Genomic DNA, 13,732 nt, shown 5'->3' on the forward strand with positions numbered 1-13,732 from the left:
TTTAGACCACTTAATAATCCTTTTCTGCAATACCTTCCACAAATGAAGATGAAACATGCAATACCTTTCTTATTTTATTTATTTATTTATTTTATTTTAGCTTATAATATGCTTCCACAACTAGCTACCTAAAATATTGGGTTTAAAAGAAAATTTCCCGCCACCGTAAATATCGTTTGCACAAACAGTTTGTGTCGGTATGTTTAATCATATTTTGTCAAATAAATTTTGGCATTTGAAAGATAGAGATTTGCTTTAGAACACTGTGTTGCGAAATTTGTAAAAAAATATTGTTATTATTAAATACAAGATGTCTGAAATGGAACTATCAAGCTACCAGATTAGAACCATCAACTTCCAATTCTGTTGCAAAAAGTCAGCTACAAATTATCACCAAATCATGTGTACAGCTTTAGGTACTAATGTTGTATCATATGACACTGTGAAGGTTTGGTACCAAAGTTAAAAAACAAGGACTATGACATTCAAGAAGCAGAGCCCTTTGGCTGGCCTACTGATGTTGATGAGGCCCACCTATGAAAATTTGCGGAAGATCAGTATGTAACCAATTGAGAACTTGCTAAGGAGTTAGACATTAGTGTCATGTCCATTAGTTGCACAATGCATTGCATAAAGTTGACATACAAGTTCAGTCGTTGGGTGCTACATTTTTGTTTGGATTTTTATTGTGGATTTGGGGGAAAAAATTCATCAGAATGGTTATAAATATTTATCCAGATGCATTTTGTAAAAACAAAACTATTAAAAGAGGCCAGAAAACAGGAGAAATAGCAAAAGTTTTCTTGTATTGCTGACTATAAAAAATATATGAAAGGAGTTGATTGTGCAGATCAATACATCTTACAAAACTGTGTGAAATGGCCAAAAGTAAACTATAATACTATAAAACTTGATTAAATGTGCCTTGTTAAGGTTTTAAGACACTATCACATATGCTATTTGTTGCCGGGACACGACATTTCTTGAAACTGCGTTTCCAATAAAATGGATTACCATCATCACATGATAAACAGACTTGAAAGCCAAACAGGAATCAGTTATCGCTCAGATTGGCAAAAGAAATGTTTGCTTTCAAATTCCATGTATACACAAAATATATTTTGTAATTATTTTAATACTGTTGGCTCAATAGCTTGGCAAAATAACATGTGTTTATTACATTAATTGTTACATTGTTACTTTTAAATTGTATATTTTTAACTCTGATTCTTGTAATGAACCTGTTGTACATATTTTTGTAAGTACTTTTACATCATACATTCAGTGATTCGTCATTATTTCTGATTTTATTATTGTAAACAACATTTTTGTATCCATATACTTGTTTAATAACTTTATGTACACTGCACAAAAAAAAGCGACAGTTCTATATCTCCCGTTCTACTGGGCCGATTGACGAAATTCAACTTGTATTTTCCATGTGTCGAAGGTGCGACTTAGGATATGTATTAGATTTATATATAGTGTTGTTCTAATATAGGTACTTTGACACAAAATCAGACTTTTTCTGAAATAACATACCAATTTTTTCCATATTTTAATTCTACGACTCAAATTACGCCAAACTACCAAGTTTTATAAAAATCGCAAGAGCAGTTTTCAAAAAATTAGCTTTCAAAATTTTAGATTCTCAGTGTTAATTGAGTTTGGTATATATTTCTTAATCTCTCCTTTTTTATTAAACTTATTTGATTCTTCCTTTCACACTTCGAAATTCAGGTGCATTCCAAATAAAATTCACACATTTTTTATGATTTATTTTTTTAAATTTGTATTTTTAAATAATTTTTATAAATTATAATCTATAAAATATTTACCATCATCTTAAAGTAGATGTATTTCTAAGAATACCTGAAAAAATTACAGTGTTTTATTCAAAATTTCCGAAGAGACACGTAAATTTATATATTGGCCCATTTTGAAATTTGGCATATTTGCTGAAAGCAATACAACATTAAATGTGGTTTAGACACTTTGTTAAAATTATTTGAAAGTAAAAACGATGTAACTTTTTTCCGCTCATGTGCAATGTTTAGGTAGGAACAGGTGGTTTTTTTTTTTTTTTTTTTTTGTTCCAGCATAATGGAAGGGAAAGGAAAATTGGATGCTATATATTAAGAAGCTCGCCAAGTGAATTATTCTTGACGCAAACTGGAAAAATCGTGGCAAGATAAATTTTTTAATTTTTCCGTAAATTTCACACAAAATTTAATATCTAGGCATAATTTGACTCATAGAATCAAAATATGGGAAAAAATTGGTATGTTATTTCAGAAAAAGTCTGATTTTGTGTCAAAATATCTATGTTAGAACAATGCTATATATAAATCTAATATTATAAGTCGCGCTTTCGAGACATGAGAAACGCAGTTTAAATTTCGTCAATCAGCCCAGTGGAATGGGAGATATAGAACTGTCACCCCCTTTTTTTTTGCACAGTGTACACTATATAATGCCCTTTCAGGGCTAAAGGGGTTGGTTCTTCGGCTTCTCACACTGAAACCGGAAGAAGAGACTGATGTAGTTGGGTATGCTTACTGCTTTGAGTGCCTTATTCTGCATTCGATTTCATGAGTATTTGCTTGAAAATCAAAAGGTTTTGAAGAATTGTTTGGTAAATAATACAAGCAAGATATTTTATCTCATGAAATTACAATATATATGCATTTATATCTGACTTAGTAATGTAGCTGGGGCACATTTAATTGAACTACAGTAAGTGTAAAAAACATAAGCTTAAACTAATATTTAAAGTCAAATATACATTAAATATGGTTCGTTTTTTCCACAATATTTTTTAATGCAACATTGATCAATTTTTATATTTACGAAGAATTAATTCTGAGTTAAAATATCACAAATAATGTCACAAGTTGCATTATAGATTTATTAAATAAAATTATGTAAACATACTTTCAGAGTACGTGCTAGAGAGAGTGCCATTCCGCCTTGGCAGTGAGTATTATGAAAGCTTTATTATGCATCATCAGAATTACTATGCAGCGTCCATTACACATAAAATAATAAATATATTTTAACTTAATATTTATATACTTGCTTATACATACTCGTGTATTCTTATAGTTTAAAAGTATATATTCTAATGCTAATGTATCTCTTATCATGATTTATTTTGTATACTTTTATAAATAGCAACAAAGTGCATAAAATGAATTATATAACAAACCAAATAATGATTTAAAATATTATTTTTGGTACAATAAATTGAATTAATTTACACGATTTATTTCCATCTACCTATTTTCTGGTTAGCTTTTCTAGCCAACACAAGGGATGCATTCCAATTCAAGTGTCAAACTCTTATGAATGTTTGGAAGCAGCAAAATAAACGAATTGTGCTCCTATTGACTGAGGGGGAACGTTTTTCAGGTTTAGAAATATGACTTTTCCCATATATTTTCAAAAATTTTCTTTAAACTTTATGGAGGCTTTATAAGGGAAAATGGCTCGTATATACCTATGATTTTTACAGATAATGATCTGATTACAATGCTTTCTGAAATACCATCTGGAGACAATTTAATTCTCTATCGTTTCATAAACGCACTTATTTCTATTTTGGTACATATGCTTTAAACGTACATTTTCATTTTCCATAATTTTCCATTTTCTTGATTAATTTTTGGCCCTAAAGGGATGTTAGTCCCGAATTGTACATTAATCTTGAAATGGCATTTTATGTTGAATCACTGTAAATGGTGTATACTTTTCAAATTGTGCCACCAAATATTACACAGTCCAGTCACATTAATGTGACCATCTGTCAAAACCCAGAATAACCACCTTTCGCAGAGCGGACTGCTGCGAGACGTGCAGGAAGAGAGTCACATAGGTCCCTGAAGGTGTTCTCTGGAATGTTGAGCCATGCCGACTCTAATGCCGTGGCCAGCTGCGCTAGATTACGCGCTTGAGGATCCATGGCGCGAACAACTCGATCGAGATGGTCCCACAGATGCTCGATTGGGTTTAAGTCAGGTGAGTTTGCTGGCCAGGGGAGGACGGTAAACTCATCCTGGTGCTCTTCGAACCACGCACGTACACTGGCAGCTGTATGGCACCTCGCATTGTCCTGCTGGAAGATGCCATCATCCTGAGGAAAAACAATGCGCATGTAGGGGTGAACATGGTCCGCAAGGACAGATGCGTACTTGTATTGATCCATTGTGCCTTCCACAATGATCAGTGAACCTAGAGAATGCCAGGAAAACATTCCCCAGACCATAATGCTCCCGCCTCCAGCTTGGACCGTTCCGGCAATGGTTGCAGGGTGGTTCCTTTCAGAGGTTTCACGCCTTATACGCCAACGTCCATCTGTCCGATGGAGCATAAAACGCGATTCATCCGAAAACGCAACCTGTCGCCACTCAGTGGACGTCCAGCTGCTGTACTGGCGTGCAAATTCTAGCCTTCGCCGTCGATGAACAGCAGTCAGCATAGGTGCACGAACCAGGCGTCTGCTTCGGAGGCCCAGACGCAGCAATGTTCGCTGAATAGTACTTTGGGAGACACTTTTGGTAGCCCCTTGGTTCATTTTGGTGGTCAGTTGCTCAACGGTAGCCCGTCTATCTGCCCGAATGCATCTCCGCAACCGTCGTTCGCCTCTGTCATCTATGGCCCGTGGTGCACCACATTTGCCACGTCACTGATTTTGGACAGTCCCATTTTGCCATGCACGGTACACTTTTACCACGGCGGCACGCGAACAGTTCACAAACTCAGCCGTTTCGGAAATGCTTCCACCCTTGGCCCGAAAGCCAATGATCATGCCCTTTTGGAAGTCGGATAAATCGCTTCGTTTCTGCATTACGCCAACGATTGAAATGTTTTCCGAAGCCCTCACACACCCTTTATATACGCTCAACTGCACTGTGCTGCCACCTGCCTTCTGTGATTGGTTATTTAACTCTGACATGGAAAGTACGTGGTGGTCACATTAATGTGACTGGACTGTGTATTACCCTGCATTATATTTAACCCTGCACTGCTCATAGCACATTCTATAGATGCCAGGAATGTTTCTTTTTTAATTGCTTTATAAACGGATGTGCGAGCAAGCTTATGCTGCCGTCTACCTTTCTGTCAATTATACACAAATAAGTAGAAATCATCGAAGCGCTATTTTCATTTCAGTGCTGAGAGGAAGAGGTTATAAGCCAATGTGCACTGCTGGAGTCTAGGAGATGCTATGCGACCATTTTTGATTCTAAAGGTAAGTATTTTAAAATTTATATATTCTAGTATTTTTAATTTATATTATCAACGGCTGTCCCTAGTAGCAGTTTTTTTTTTTTTTTTTTTTTTTTTTAGTGTTAGGTGAAAGAAATCGTTTGTGATATTTAATTTTAAATGTAAAATTAATGTATTCCTTTTAGTATTTATAATTTTTGTGGGGAACATTTGTTTTTATTATTTATTTTCTTACCTTTAGAGTCAAGATGAGTTCTCAGAAAAAATTCAATATGGCAAATGAACTTGACAGAGAAATAGTACTACGTATGCTGATGGAAGAATATGAATTAGGTGATGAGTTTGATAATTATAGTGATACAGAAGAAGAGAAGAAAACACAGACACCGAGCAAGAAAGCCCCCAATGATAGCGATAGTGATGATCATATTGCCGATAATTATTTCCTGAGCCGGAATAAATCATCAAAATGATGAAAAGTTTGTCTACCTAAAAATAAAAAATATATGCACTCGGCAACATAATATTATCACTCATTTGCCAGGGGTGAAAGGTGTCTAAAAAAATGCTGGAAAGCCAGACTAGTGTTGGGCATGATTTTTCGACAATGGCATGCTATCTTTAATATACTTAAGTTCACAAACGAAAAGATGTCCACAGTACAGGAAAATTATTCTTGGGAAAGGGATGCCCGTTTGACCGACATAATTGAAATAAAAGTGCTTCTAGGCATATTATACATTTTTGCTTCTAGAAAAGACAATCATGCAAATACCAAGGAGATATGGTCCTCAGACAAAATGGGTATTGAGCTATGCTGTCTAATAATGTCTGAAAAATGATTTATGTTCCTTTGATATTGTTTGAGGTTCGACAATAAGGACACACGATAGATAAGGAAGATAACTGACAATCTTGAGCCTATACTTGATGTGTTTTCTTCATTTGTTGAAAATTGTAAAAATGCTTATTCAGCTGGAGAGTACTGTACAATTGATCAAAAGTTAGAAGCTTTTAGGTTTAAATGTTTCTTCAGGCAGTACATCCCTAGTAAAGCAAATAAGGTATAAGATAAAATTACTTGCATTAGTAGATGCTAGGATGTACTGCACTGAAATATATGCTGGCAAGCAGCCTGCAGATCCATTCAGAATTAGCAACAAACCAAGGATGTGAAACGGATGAGTTCTGTATTTTCAGGAACAGGTCCCAATATAATTGTAGACAATTTTTTTACCTCGTTACATTTAGCTTATTTTCTACTTCAAAATAATGTTACTTTATTGGAAGGTTGGAACTATGAGAAAGAATAAGAGTGATATTCCTCCAGAGTTTATACATACAAAGAATTAGGAAGTAGGAACATCATTGTTTGGGTTTCAGAATGGCTCTAATGTCTTATGTAACAAAGGAAAACAAGGTGGTTCTGATTCTCTCCACTATGAATCATATTAAAAAAAAGGAAAAAAAAAAGCCACAGATGATAGCCTTTTATAACGCAACTAAATCAGGAGTTTATACGGTTGACCAGTTGTGTAGCACTTACAATGTCGCCAGGAAAACGAACAGATGCCTTATGGTCATATTTTATGATATGCTGAATGTAGCAGCTATAAATGCTCAAATAATATATCTGCAAATAACTTATCAATCAGCACCAGGCGCAGTGAGTTTTTAAAACTTTTGAGTAGCTTATGATTCCTTGTGTAGACGTTCTTAATGTTCATCATTACCTAGAATCCTCAAGCAGAATATTCAGAGCAGTAGAGGCTTGAACTACTAAAAGGCAGAGATGTCACGAATGTGGCCATTCCAAGAACAAGTACACCAATACAAATACCGCAGTTGTAAACATTTTTATGTTAAGAAAATGCTTAGTAAATATGCATTGATTGCTAATTTGTGCAACTAACTGAGACAATTTCACTTGTATTTTTCCTTTGTATTTAAGTTGAATAAAATTAAGTCTCGCTGTAAACTGAAGTTTTGTTATTTGTGTTTGTAATAGGCTACTACAAATATATGTATGTTATTTCAATAATCCCTTTGCATTAATAAATTTGAGTTGAGTAACCTAAAACATATTAATACAGCAAAAATATACCTGGCATCTGGTAGACACCGCACAATCTTTAACGTAACAATATGCCACGCGAGCACTGCAGGGTTAAAGAAATAAAATAATGAATCTGCATAAATGTATGCATGTTTCTTGAGCTGTGAAAAACAGTGGTTTTGAATAACATAATCCTCCACCCTAACATGGGCACCAGGAAGCTCAAATTTTGAATTTGTTTTATTATCTATCTTATATTCTGTAAAACTTTAATGAATTTTTAATTGACAAACTCAATGATTACAATGTAAGCAGTGGCGGCACTGTACGGAAAAAAGCATTTTTATCTCCAGCTTGCGAGACTGTTTATCGGAAATTTTAAAGACATGACGTTTTTAAATATTTTGTGATTTTGCTATTGAATCCAATTTTATGTGTCATAAGAGCCAAGAATGAGATATTTAATAAATAAAGTAAACACCAAAACAATAATAAAAAGACAAAAAAAAAAGTTTTGTAAATCCATCTCAGTATGAAAAACTGAACATTGATATGATGAATTGACAGAAGACTTGTCAAAAAGAAAAAGTAAAGTATTGCTTGCTCTGCAATACTTATGCAGCCATTCTTTCGTCTGTTGAACATTTTTGGACAGAAATCAATGAAATATCAAGTTTGTTTATTTTGAATTATGATATGCATTATCTCAGGATGCAACGGCACAATGCCCTATTTTTTTCAATATGTTCCGGCTATAAACACTTTATAAATACTAATTCATTTTAAAAGTATCCTCAGCTATAATTTTCAAGTAAAAAAAACCTCTTTCAAAGAATCTAAGAAGTAAATATTTAAACTTTGCACTGTGAAACTCTGGTCAGTAGGCGAGGTGAAGAACGCAGTGACGTCACATTGCTCCCCAACAGGGTTCGTGTTGGCATCATTCCCCTTCAAAGGGATGAACCAGCCCTGATGTCATTTATTGATATAAGTTTTGTGATGAGTGAACAATATTTATTTCATCCCCTAAATGTTAAATATTTCGTAAAGGCTACTTGTTCAGTTGTTTAAATTCTCAAGTAAATTACAAATGCTAGATTGTGTGTAAATGGGTCAATTTTAATGACAAGCCTACAGTTACTGCCAATTACATGATTGTTACATGAATTAAAAGTAACTTCAAATAAACCTTTTGGCAATGTTCATGTTTGTATTCATACATGTATATAAATTTAAAGCATTTAAATTAATTAGTAAATTGGAATAAAAGCAAGAAAATTCCACAAAATATAAAAATTGCAACCTTGTATAAGAGTTATAACCTAATACAGTACAAAGTCCGAGATCCGTGCGTCCAATATCCGGAATGATCTAAAATCTGGACCTCAAAGGCCACTACCAACTTTTTTAAAATTTTATTATTATATTTTTTATGTGTGTGATATGTACGCATGGGCATTTGACCCCCACCCCGCACACTATAAAACATGTGGAAAGTACAGATTCTTTATTTCACTTCGGCACTAAATAAAATACCTCGTTGTTGAAGAAACAATCATATTAGCATAAATTTGTTTGATCAATAATTTGGTTTCGTAGCTGCCGGTCTTACATCTCAAACCGAAACATTCTACAGATACATCGTTGATTTTACACCTACTAATAATTTATACCCCTGATAATTTATACCAACCTGGCGAATCATTATTTATATTTTGCTTTCATCACCACATGTTTATCAACACATGACAACTTGAGTAATGACTCATGGAACGATACCTAAACATTTTTTTTTAATATATATTAGTAATTGTAAAAGAGCATGGTATAACCTTTGATGTTGACATTACGCTTGGCGATGATTACAGATTTAAGTTAAATGCGCTAAGAAATGCTGACAGGAAAAATTTAACAAAAATCTCTTTCCATATGCTAAAAGTAGATTTTGTTAATGATACACATAGGCCAAAATATTACATTTAGTGCTATTTGAACTCAATAACTGATTTGTTATTCACATAAACCCAGAACCAACGTCAGAGTTCACATGGCCGCACCAGGCAGCAGAATTTAGGGATGACAAAGGGAGGCGCTTAGTAGTATAATTTAAGCCCCACAGAGACTGCATCAGGCACCAGGCCTCAATAAGCCTTAAGTATATGTGGCAATTTATTTATCCGGGACTCAGATAAGCACTAAGCATGTGCAAGAAATAGACATAAGTATAATAAATAAACTAATACAATTTAGGCTTAATTGTCTCAGTGCGCGATAGAAGCAAGATACAGTCAAATACCGAAAATCCACCGACCTGAAATCCGCGTTGCCTCTCAAAATATAAACATTCAGTTTATAGGTTCCGGAAACCGCAACATTGAGTACGAAATATCGAAGAAAAAATACTTACTGAATAATGACATCATAATTACAGAATAACAATGAGCCATAACGGAAATACCAAATTATTGACATCATGATAAAAGTTTTTCCTCTTCTAATCTGCATCAAGGTAAGAAAGCAGATGATTCACTCAACTCTTCTTTTAAGTTCACAATTCACTTGTATTTTCTGAGCTTTGTTATTTCACAAGATTATTTAGTGCTGCCTTTTTTTTTTTTTTTTTTTCAGATATTTTGTGGATAAATTAAGAATATTTTAAGTTTCAGCCCTTTTTAATACAATTACAGAGTAGAAACGCACTCATGATTTGCTTGCAACATTGAAAAACATAAACACGTTGCATTGACGGTAATGCAAAAAGTGCAAATTCTGCAAAAGATGGAGACAAGTGCTACTCCTCGGTTTATAGCAGAATTGTATGGAATTGCGATACGATCGTGTACGATATAAGGAAAAATGTAGAAAAGCTGTTGAAATTTTAGCAATAATTTCAAGAATAAAATCAAATGCACTTACCATGAATGAATGCTTTTTCGAACAGCAGAAATACCAATTTCATGCCGCCACGTAATCACTATCGTATTTATATGACAGCCAGACACACACACTATCCAGAAAATTCATACTATGGTTCACAAATAAATGTTCAAAACCTTCTTTTCCTAAATCCTTGTAAGATTTCCAGCCATCCAAAAAAATAGTTGTACAATGCTCAATCCACTCTTTAATATACTCCATCAGCGTTTCCTTACTTCTATCATGCACAGTCACTAAAAATAATCTCACAGACCCTCTTGCAACCACATCTCTCATTGCAACATAGGCCATTTCAATACACGCACGACACGAATCAAAGAGCAATTAAAACACTCCAGCAAAAGAGTATTCAACGTCAAAAGGGTTGCCATACAAGACGTAATCACGCCAAAAACCAGCACAGAACACATATCGCCACATTTAGTGATCTTAGGGCGCATATAAGAGTAAAGCCGAAATTGCTTTGAACATTACCATTCATTAATTAAATACTAATTATCAGTGATTTTCTATTTATGCACCAGCCATGGTTTTAGCACCTGTGAAAGAGAAGCCAAGTATGCAGATAGCACCATCAGGGGACCAAATCAGCTGCTGATTCACACACAAAAATGCATGGCAGTGGATAACAGAAAAATACACATACACACAAATATACGACAGACTTATAACAGAGAAGTACCTAATTATTATTCTGCACACTATTTTTTTTTATTTTTATAAAAATTATGAATAAATTTATGCATATTCAGTCCATCTTTCTCATTTAAGTTTCTTCAAATCAACAACATTAATAAATTATATAACTGATTAACACTGACAATAACTGAATTTGTCAGCTATATGTCGAAAATCCCGTCTGCTGACAAATTGTTACACATTCATTTGGGCTTTCTTAAAAATAAAGGTTTCTGTGTAAATTCATTCTTACAAGCCTGGTTCTGTACATCATTACTTCCATCCACAGCACTTTAGGGCTAATCTTTGGAATATGGTAACAGGTAGTTTAGCGACATTTCGGTAAGGCGATAAAGGTTACTAGCTATGACTTTAGCAGTGTACATGGATAAAGTCAAGAGTGTGCGCAATGCCATTTTTGTGCAATTCTGGGATGTTTTTTTAAGTGAAAATAGATCGACGTGTACATGAATGATACCGTGTATGTGCAATTCTTAAAAATGCGGCAAGCAGTGGGCGATTCTGCACTTTCTCCCAATTTCGCACTTAATCTTCGTCATGATTAAGCAGTTTTGTTCCATAAAAGTTCTAGCATAAGCGTAATTTGACTAGCAGATTGTTGGAAAAAAAATGTTGAGTTAAAAAAAAAAAAAAAAACACTAGCGAAGTAAAGCAGGGCGGTTTTACATAATTTCTGAGTAAGCTATTCATACGAATTAAAATAATTCTTGCATTTAAACTTGTATTACAAATTAATGTAGATAATTACTGAGAGAATTAGATTTTTGTAGTGTAGTTTACGTGAGATGAGATCGCTTGGGGTCACATGATTCGAACCGGTGAATCGGTATGTTGAACCATAAAAGCATAGTAAATTCTTAAATTTATGTCTTTTACAAATGTATTGTCTTTTTACAAACATTTAAACCATATTAAAATGTTTATGCCTTCAAAATAAAAAATTCTTAGAATTAACATTTTTGGCTAATCTTTGGAATATGGCAACAGGTAGTTTGGTGACATTTTGGTAAGGCAATAAAGGTTACTAGCTAGGACTTTAGCAGTGTACATGGATATAGTCAAGAGTGTGTGCAATGCCATGTTTGTGCAATTCTGGGATGTTTTTTTAAGTGAAAATAGGTCGATGTGTATGTGCAATTCGTAAAAACGCGGCAAGCAGTGGGTGATTCTGTACTTTGACCCAATTTCGCACCTAATCTTCGTCATGATTAAGCACTTTTGTTCCATAAAGTGATTAAGCACTTTTGTTCTAGCATAAGTGTAATTCGGCAAGTAGATTGTTGGAAAAAAATATTGGAAATGTTGAGTAAAAAAAAAAAAAAATGCCTTTACTTTGTGAAATCAAAACGGCGTCCAAACCAAAACTAGCAGGTTGCTGTAGCAGGGTTGGTCGCCAAAAATCGCCAAGTTACCATAATCCAAAGATTAACCACATTTTTTATATATATACTGTATGCTGTTGCCAACAAAATCTGCTTGGTGAGATTTGCGCTGGTGAAACAGAAAAGTACCTAGCCAAATAACTTTTTTTCATTTATACGCATGTAATCATCATATAACTAAGAAGAGCTTTCTCGGGGGGATTGTAGAGCAGCAGGCCTCCCCATGCCACACCCTGGATAATGCTAAATCTGCTACGTTAATGAGATTAATTAATCGTAAGCAAAATCTTTTCCTCTATTACGTGCTTCCCAACAATGTTTACTTCAGCACTTCTTTTGAAGCACTATACATTCAGTGATCCCACTTTGGGCACACAAACAGAATTAAAATAGTAAGGGCTATCTTTAGAAAATTTTACCTCTATGTCTGATTAATCTGCCTACTTTTTTTTTTTTTTTTTTTTTTTGTTGTTGTTGTTGTTGTTGTTGAAATTCCAAATTTAAAAGGTAGTATGCCCAAAAGTTAATACATACATATTGCATAAAATACCTAAGAAAATTATAAGTTCAATAACAGCACAAAACAGACAATAATCATCAACTTTCTAATTTACAGCGCGTTTGACAACAAGAACAATCTTTTCAAAGGAAAATGTATAATTTTATATTTTCAGTTAATGGTTCATAAACTTTAAGTAGAAAAAAGAAAAGTACCTTGATTTTCACAGAGCATGCTAGATTTTCAGGTTTGAAATTAAGCAAACATCTTCAAGATCAGAATTCACTATCTGCTTTCTCAGCACTTGAATCATTTTTTGAAATCACAAATCTGATTCTGAAAAGCATAAAAGAAACACTGTTAATACATTTTCAATTATCTGAAACATATAAGGGTAAAATCCTAGTATACGGTGCAGCCTTGGCGTGATTTTGAAAATTATCGCCAACACCAAAAATGACCCAAAGAACATCTATGTATATACTATACACTATATACATAGTATATGCTATGCATAACTATATATATTCTTTGAATGACCCGTTTACTACTCATCGTATATGTCCCATTTTTACTGCTCATCATAAAGTCTGAAAAGTAGCCAAATCCTGTGTGCACCGGATACTAGGATTAAACCCATATAAGAAATTAAAAACTCTCATAACAGACATTATAAAATATAAAATTAGATATATTATAAAATTACAAATATTAAACATAAGCTGCATTACAGGAATTTACATATATTCTAAAAACATCAGACTTTTAAAACACGTCATTTAAAACATTTATAAAATTAAATATTTTCAGTATAACTATAAATCTATAATTTTAAATGTGCATCTATTAGACACCTTAAGCATGACAAAAGTTTAAAGATTTATGAAAACATCCCATTCAAATTTCATATTCGAACATGAAAACACATAC

At 33.7% G+C, this 13,732-nt stretch overlaps 1 protein-coding gene across 1 annotated transcript in view; it reads right to left on the reverse strand.

The window, feature by feature from the left end:
* LOC118181953 (uncharacterized) overlaps positions 1–13,732 on the reverse strand; it is a 57,935-nt gene that overhangs the window by 43,742 nt on the left and 461 nt on the right. The window contains exon 2 of the mRNA XM_035351197.2: positions 13,018–13,138. The gene's annotated coding sequence lies outside the window, so the exon portion shown is untranslated. The remainder of the gene's footprint in view (positions 1–13,017; positions 13,139–13,732) is intronic.

Source organism: Stegodyphus dumicola, chromosome 1 (genome assembly GCF_044657685.1).
Source record: "Stegodyphus dumicola isolate Sdum_Otavi_A_Nest chromosome 1, ASM4465768v1".
Lineage (NCBI taxonomy): Eukaryota > Metazoa > Arthropoda > Arachnida > Araneae > Eresidae > Stegodyphus > Stegodyphus dumicola.